The following is an 8,861-nucleotide window of genomic DNA, read 5'->3' as shown; positions in this document are numbered from 1 at the left end:
CACGTGCCTTCTGAGCGATGATTTCATTCTCTAAGCCTCGGTTTTCTCAGCTGTCAAATAGCTAATAACATCTTTCTCACTAGCTTGTTTTGGTATCATATTTGAGGATGTGATGCACATAAATTACCTACTGCAGAGGCTGGCACTCAAGCAATGGCATGTGGCATGGGAGAGGACCATTAAACCCAAGCCTAAAAGTTTTGACTCCAAACACAAGCCCTAGGGGCGGAGGTCAGTGTTTAGGGCAGAAGGTGGCCTTCTCCTGATCTTCCCAGGCTGCCCGACAATGCTCTTACCACAATGGACGTAGCGATCGGCGATGCTGCGGCTGTGGTGGTCCCATCTGGGGCGGCACCAGCGAGCTCTCCAGAGGGAGTAGCCGCAGCTGTGGGAGAGGCAACATCCACGTGGAGCCTCGAACAAGCGGGCCCTGCAGCCCATCCAGGGGCTGTGTGTTCCTGCACACCCAGCCTTTGACTGGGCCGTGGGCTGACCCTGGAGCACCTATCCCCACACACCTCCCACCCTCCAAAGTGAAACTGTTAATCACTCAGTCATGTCCGGCTCTGCAGCCCCAGGGACTGTAGCCCACCAGGCTCCTCTGCTCATGGGATTCTCCAGGCGAAAATGCTGGAGTGGGTTGCCTTCTCCTTCTCCAGGGGATCTTCCCGACCCAGGGATCGAACCCTGGTCTTCTGCATTGCAGGTGGATTCTTTACCTTCTGAGCCACCAGCTGTCCCAGCTTCCCCAGCAGAGGGCATCATTCCTCTTCTGGGTCCCCAGAGAGGACCAGTCATTTGTCTTCTCAAACAGGGGTCATTAAGTCCTTCAATGCATATTCATGGAGCACCTGTTTGTGCTGGGCGTGGCTGGGCCCAGGGGACACAGAGATTCAACAACAACAACAACAACAACAAAAGCATATAAACCTCTTCCGCAAGAAGCTAGGTCTAGGGAAAGAGACAAACATACAATGGAGAAACACTCCCCGTGAAGGAGTTAAACCAGGGCACGTCTAAGCAGGAAGGCGGTGGGCTAAGGCTTCAGGCCAGCCCCCTCCCCATGGATTCTACTCTGTCTCCACTAGGGCGGACAAAGAGTATGGACCCCGGACATAAAGCACCCAGACCTCGATGCGGTCACTCAGCCCACTTGCCAATAGAGGGGGCCTTGTGACTCTGGCTCAGAGACCACAATTTCACACAACTGCTTCGGGATTTCATCCCAGTGGGAGAAAGCTGTGCACAGATGAATCCCACGTCTTCTAAGGCTCCCCTAGGGACTGACAGGTAGAAGGGCTGCCTCGGAATCACCTCTGGTTGAAAACACAAATCCCCAAGCTGAATCGGCACTTCTGGTCTGGGAACCAGAAATCTGTATTTATAAATCTCCTCCAGGGTGAAGCATATAGTGGTCAGGTGTGGAGACACTAGGAGGTTGTACAGGTCATAAAAGCTGAGCAAATTCTTACTTGATACACTCACATGTTATCTATGAGAATAGCTGATGTCAGCCACAGAGGCTGGGACAAGCTGTGGTCCTGATTTTATATGTTTCTAAATTTGGAACAGGGCCCCCAGGTATGAAGATGTGTTCTAATGAGAACAGAATTATGTATCACTGCCTTTGTGCCCCAAACATGTGTGTATCTTGCAACTCTCTCTTTTAATTTAAAAGTTTATTAATTTTTAAAATATTTTATGGTAGGGTAGTCTCTTCAAAAGTGTTACTCCCCTCTCTGCCTTTTAAACTTGTTACTTCATTACTGGCAGAGATTCTCTCTGACCAAGCTTTATCAGGCTCCTCTAAGCCCTTTATTGACGGGATGCTGTCCTTTTGGATTTTGTCCTCCAGAACAAGAATCATAAGCCAGCTGAGCGAGAATCCCCCACCCTGGGTATCTGATCAGATCCCCCATCCTCACCATCCCCAGGTGATGTCTGATCATCCTGGGCTGCCTTCAGCAAGAACCCAAGCCCCCCCTTCCCCGTGGTGTGGCCTCTTAGTCACTTTCCATCCACTGATGCCATCCTCTCCTTGGCCATCAGTCCCCACTGTCCATGCTGTGTTTGGACTTGACTCCAATTCTGTTCCATACATGTACTCTTTTTTCCTCTACTGAAATCATTCTTGGGTAAAAATCTGCTTTTCCTGCTTTGACTGCTGGCCAGCTCTGGTTTTCCTTAACAGTTCCGGCCTTGAGACTCAAATAGAATCGGATTCATCGACGAGCCCCCCAGACCTTTCACCTAAGACCACAGGGGGCATCTTTGAAGACTTTGTCTTCACTCCTGACTCACTGACTGGGGAGCCAATCATGAGTCTGACTCCTGAGCCAGTGCTTCAGAAATATGTCCACTGAAGCCCAGTAAGGACAAATTTTCCTAAGGTCCTGAGTAAGTTCCAGAAGCTTCACTGGAGCTCCGGGGACAAGGAAGCTGTGTTGGAGCCTAGGTGTCTTGGTTCTTAAGTCTACAGGCATTGATATTAACAGCATAGGAGCTTCTCAGTTGACTGAAAGCTCCCTTTTCAAACCCCTACCGATTACATGCTCTATGAATTTGGTTGTGAGTTTACTGATTGTTTACAATTCATTGAGTGTTTACAGGGAGCTAAAGCGACTGCCACTGCCCAGCATCACGAGAGAGCATCATACTACTTATATGTTGTTAGTCCAGGAAAAAAATCAAAGTATGGTTTCCGTTGAATGCTTGTGGCATTAGCTGTGCTGTGAAATAAGAAGATTGTGAGTTGAACAATGGTATGTTGGGAACCACCTGTAAAGAAACGTGTCTCTAGAAACTGTGATGTGTGTTTGTAAAGCCGGCTAGCCTGCTGCAGCATGCCAGTACATGACAGGCCACAATTCTCCTCTTTATATAGTTGTCTCTGTAAAACACAGGTGGCTAAAAATTGTAATAAAAATATGACAATAAGGGGCTTCCTGGTGGCTCCGTGGTGAAGAATCTGCCTGCTGGTGCAGGAGACCCAGGTTCCATTCCTGATGCAGGAGGATTTCACATTCCGAGGAGCAACTAACCCCGTGCGCGGCAACTATCGAGCCCACGCTCTAGAGCCCAGGAGCCATGACTACTGACCCCACATGCTGCAGCTGCGGAAACCTGCATGCCCGCGCCTTGCAGAGAGAAGCCCCCACTTGCCACTGCTAGAGAAAAGCTCACTCAGCAATGAAGACCTAGCACAGCCAAAAGTAAATAAATAAACAAAATTATAAAAATATGACAATAAAACTACTAAGAATAATGAGGGGAGCAATGCGTGCAAGCGATTAGGATATATTTTGAAAAGGAAAAATATAGGAGGTATGAAGAATGTGTTTTTCTTAAGAAAAAAAGAAAAAAAAAGAAAAAAAAAGAAAAAAAAAAAGAAAAAAAGAAAGAATAGTTTTGTCCTAAAGTAAGTTGACTGGTTGTTCCAGAATGAGAAAGATAGAGAGAGAGAGAGAGAGAGAGAGAGAGAAAAAAGAACAAAACCTAAATGGATGTAGAAAATTATGGGTTTGCAAAACATAGATTTTTGTACATGGTCAAGTGAGTAAACTGAATTGACTTATTTATAGTTTTTTTTTAAACTTTGATATCAAAAGTACACTGATCCAAAATTAGACTTTGGTTTTCTCTGTGTTAAAATGACAACTATTTCTTGGAAGAGAAGAATGTCTGCTCTTAATAAAAGATTGCAAAAGGTAATCTGCCTAGGAACCAATATTTTGTCTCATCAGAATAATTTCCTATAGTTTATGGTAACTTTATTATTATGTCCTAGATTATTTAAGAGAACTGGGCTTCTCATTTTAAAAAAAGAGCTAAGGCTTTGCACATTGTTGACATCCTAGCCCTCTCAAAACTAAATACTAAATGAAATCTTCTTGTTCTCTATCTGCACTTGACATTTCCAAGAGGACCCTTGAAAATTCTCAAATGATTTGCTCAGTCACCTTGTACAAAGAGAGAAGTTGAGCATAATTTAGTTTATGTACCATGCTAAATTTCATGGAGAGCATTGTCAAACAAGAAGGAATACTTAACCTTCCTGAATTTATATTTGTATGGGTAAAACATTATTTCATAATTTATATGAAATTCCTAGAAATGTGTCAATGTCCTGACTATGCATGATATGTTCTGATTAAATGTTATCAGTCATAATTTCAGTTATTTTAAATGTTGGGTGCCACAGAAATAATACAATTTCCTTGTCAAATAAATTTATCAACTTTTAAACAATGGCCATTTGAAGCCTTTTTTTATTCTTGTTTTACTCTGATTCTTTGAAAATATTTGCAATCAGCCACAGGCCTGAATGCTTCATGACAGCATTATTTAAATAACTGAGTCCATGCAGTTGGACTAGGTCGCATAAAACTGCCAACCCAAGGTCAAGCAGAAGAATAATTAATTCAGTTCAGTTCAGTTCACTCGCTCAGTCATATCCGACTCTTTGCGACCCCGCAGACTGCAGCACGCCAGGCTTCCCTGTCCACAACCAACTCCTGGAACTTACTCAAACTTGTGTTCATCGAGTCGATGATACCATCCAACCATCTCAGCCTCTGTTGTTCCCTTCTCCTCCTGCCCTCAATCTTTCCCAGCATCAGAGTCGTTTCAAATGAGTCAGTTCTTATCAGGTGGCCAAAGTATTGGAGTTTCAGCTTCAGCATCAGTCCTTCCAATGAACACTCAGGACTGATTTCCTTTAGGATGGACTGGTTGGATCTCCTTGCAGTCCAAGGGACTTTCAAGAGTCTTCTCCAACACCACAGTTCAAAAATTATTAATTACATGGGGCTGAATGAACTGATGAAGGACAATTATGTTTTTTTGTTTGGAACATTGCTAGTTCTTTAATGTTCTACTTTCCAGACATAAGGAACATTTCCCCTTGTCTCTTAAGTATTTGTAACATTTTGGTAGATGATTCTTTTTTACACATGATGTTTACTTCTTATCTGGATTTTTGAACCCTCAAAAATTCAGAAACTTTTATTGAGCATTCTTATTTGCATAAGTTCAGTAAAAATCTGTCCTCCTTGCAATAGGAAATTATTGGAAACTTTGGTTATATTATCAAGACTTTGGCTGGAATGTCATATTTGGCAAGATAGGTGTAAAATCAAGGTATGACTGGACAATTTTAAGGACCTAAGGTTGACTTCATGGAAACAATGCTTACAGCATTTTCCTGGAAAAACTGTCCTGGTACTTGGCTTACAGGACTTCTAACCTTACAGATGGGTGGGAAGGTCACCTCCTGGCAGGCCTAGGAAGCTTAGGGCATCTTGGGAACATCGAGAGCAGAGAAGTTTACTCAAATCTATCAGTATTGCAGGAAAAATCTGGTGGTCGAGTTCTTGGCTTGGCTTCCTGGCCTTGGGAGGGTTTTAAATGTCTAAAAGTCTTACGAAAGATTCCAGCAAAACAAGCTCAAAAAGGTCTGGGTGATCAATTACCATTCTTGCTGCTCTTATGTAAGCAATCATGCCAAATATAATGAGACAGGACTTACTTTGTAAACAGGAATAACCTTACTTTGGTGATCTTTGATGAAAAGGGGGATGGTTGTAGAAAGAAATTTTGTGCTTCAATGGAAAACTACAGTACACCCTTGTGAGCCAATATCTGGCTACAGTTTTCCAAACTTAAGTTTCCAACTATTCTCCCACCTTCCCAATATGGCATCACTGAGAATAAAGCTGCTCTTTTCCCAAAGCCCTGCAATCTGAAGCTGGAAGACTTGATATAAGTTTCAGAGAAATCACAATGGTTTATGTGTGGGCAACCTTCATGCCTGTTGCTGGGTGGGCTACTCAGGAAGTCCACTGGAACTCTGAAGCCCTCACCAAAGACCCAATCTGAAAACCAAGAAATCTGTTATAGTTTCACTGCTGTCCTTAGTCTAGCATCTAAAGAAGCTTCCATACCGACATCTAGAAGCCATCTCGACTGGTTCCCCCCTGGACTCAGAACCTGGGTTTGTGACTAGTAATCTTTGCTTTTCTTTTATTTTCATAGAAATTCTCCCACTAAATGCCCAACTGCTCATACTATCCAGCAAATATCCTCTACAACCAAGTCTCATGATTTAGCTGATCGTTAATGAGCCAAAGGTAACCAAAAAGAAGTGGATTTGTATTTTTCAGAGGAAAGAATGTCTCATCTTTCCTTGAACAAGGCAGAGAATTGACAAAGATTTTCCATGACCAAACTGCGGTCAAGCTCCCCTGAAAACTTCTTTTTGACTAGACTTCATCCTCAAAAGCAAGAATCCTTTCAAATAGGTTTAGCCAGGACCCCTCCCCTCAATATCTGATCACCCTTGAGATCTAATCAAATTCCTCATCCTCCACCATTCTTCAGGTGATATCTGATCACCCTGGCCTGCCTTCAGCAGGAATCTTGTTGAGTCCATTTAGCAATCCCCCCCCACTTTAATTCTGATGTTTTTAATAGGTATTCATCCACACAGACACCTACCCTGCTCCCTGACTATAAATCCCCACTTGTCCATGCTACATTCTAAACTGATTCCAGCTCTATAGGTGGCTTGATTTACACTATTGCAATTGTTTCTGGTTAGAACCTGCTTTTTCTGCTTTAACTACTGTCCAGTTCTGGTTATCCTTTGACCTTATCCTTTCTGGAAGATTCCTGGTTATTATGTGGATTCCTCCACACTGAGCTTCTCACCATATTCAGCTGCCCTATTCCTCTTTCAGCATTACTGGCCAGGGCATAGATGTCAGTTACCATGATATTGAATGGTTTGCCTTGGAAATGAACAGAGATCATTCTGTCATTTTTGAGATTGCATCTAAGTACTGCATTTCAGACTCTTTCGTTGAATGATGGCTATTCCATTTTTTCTAAGAGATTCTTGCCTACAGTAGTAGATACAATGGTCATCTGAGTTAAATTCACCCATTCCAGTCCATTTTAGTGTGCTGATTCCTAAAATGTCGACGTTCATTCTTGCCATCTCCTTTTTGACTACTTCCAATTTGCCTTGATGCATGGACCTAACATTCCAGGTTCCTATGCAATATTGCTCTTTACAGCATCGGACCTTGCTTCCATCACCAGTCACGTCCACAACTGGGTGTTACTTTTGCTTTGGCTCCATCTCTTCATTCTTTCTGGAATTATTTCTCCATTGATCTCCAGTAGCACATTGGGCACCTACTGACCGGGGGAGTTCATCTTTCAATATCCTATCTTCTTGCCTTTTCATACTGTTCATGGGGTTCTTGAGGCAGGAATACTGAAGTGGTTTGCCATTCCCTTCTCCAGCGGACCACATTTTGTCAGACCTCTCCACCATGACCCGTCTGTCTTGGGTGGCCCTACACAGCATGGCTCATAGTTTCACTGAGTTAGACAAGGCTGTGGTCCATGTGATTACATTGGTTAGTTTTCTGTGATGGTGTCCTTTTCATTACAGGGGACTGGAATGCAAAAGTAGGATGTCAAGAAACACCTGGAGTAACAGGCAAATTTGCATTTGGAGTACAGAATGAAGCAAGGCAAAGGCCAATAAAGTTCTGCCAAGAGAATGCACCGGTCATAGCAAACACCTTCTTCCAACAACACAAGAGAAGACTCTACACTTGGACATCACCAGATGGTCAACACTGAAATCAGATTGATTATATTCTTTGCAGCCAAAGATGGAGAAGCTCTATACAGTCAGCAAAAACAAGACCTGGAGCTGACTATGGCTCAGATCATGAACTCCTTATTGCCAAATTTAGACTGAAATTGAAGAAAGTAGGGAAAACCACTAGACCATTTAGGTATGACCTAAATCAAATCCCTAACAATTTTTACAGTAGAAGTGAGAAATAGATATAAGTGACTAGATCTGATAGAGTGCCTGATGAACTATGGAATGAGGTTCGTGACATTGCACAGGAGACAGGAAACAAGATCATCCCCATGAAAAAGAATTGAAAAAAGCAAAATGGATGTCTGAGGAGACCTTACAAATAGCTGTGAAGAGAAGAGAAGTGAAAAGCAAAGGAGAAAAGGAAAGATATACCCATTTGAATGCAGATTTCCAAAGAATACCAAGGAGGGATAAGAAAGACTTCCTCAGTGATCAGTGCAAAGAGGAAAACAATAGAGTGGGAAAAATTAGAGATCTCTTCAAGAAAATTAGACATACCAAGGGAACATTTCATGCAAAGATGGGCTCAATAAAGGACAGAAATGGTATGGACTTAACAGAAGCAGAAGATATTAAGAAGAGGTGGCAAGAATACACAGAAGAACTGTACAAAAAAAGATCTTCACAACCCAGATAATCACGATGGTGTGATCACTTACCTAGAGCCAGACATCCTGGAATGTGAAGTCAAGTGGGCCTTAGGAAGCATCACTATGAACAAAGCTAGTGTAGGTGATGGAATTCCAGTTGAACTGTTTCAAACCCTGAAAGATGATGCTGTGAAAGTTCTGCACGCAATATGCCAGCAAATTTGGAAAACTCAGTAGTGGCCCCAGGACTGGAAAAGGTCAGTTTTCATTCCAATCTGTAAGAAAGGCAATGCCAAAGAATGTTCAAACTACCACACAATTGCACTCATCTCACACACTAGTAAAGTAATGCTCAAAAATCTCCAAGCCAGGCTTCAGCAGTACGTGAACAGCTTCCAGATGTTCAATCTGGTTTTAGAAAAGGCAGGGAAACCAGAGATCAAATTGCCAACATCCACTGCTACTGCTGCTAAGTCACTTCAGTCGTGTCCGACTGTGTGACCCCATAGACGGCAGCCCACCAGGCTCCCCTGTCCCTGGGATTCTCCAGGCAAGAACACTGGAGTGGGTTGCCATTTCCTTCTCCA

This window comes from Ovis canadensis, chromosome 2 (assembly GCF_042477335.2).
Source record: "Ovis canadensis isolate MfBH-ARS-UI-01 breed Bighorn chromosome 2, ARS-UI_OviCan_v2, whole genome shotgun sequence".
Taxonomy (NCBI): Eukaryota; Metazoa; Chordata; class Mammalia; order Artiodactyla; family Bovidae; genus Ovis; species Ovis canadensis.
The sequence above is the reverse complement of the archived record's forward strand: the minus strand, read 5'-3'. Positions refer to the sequence as shown.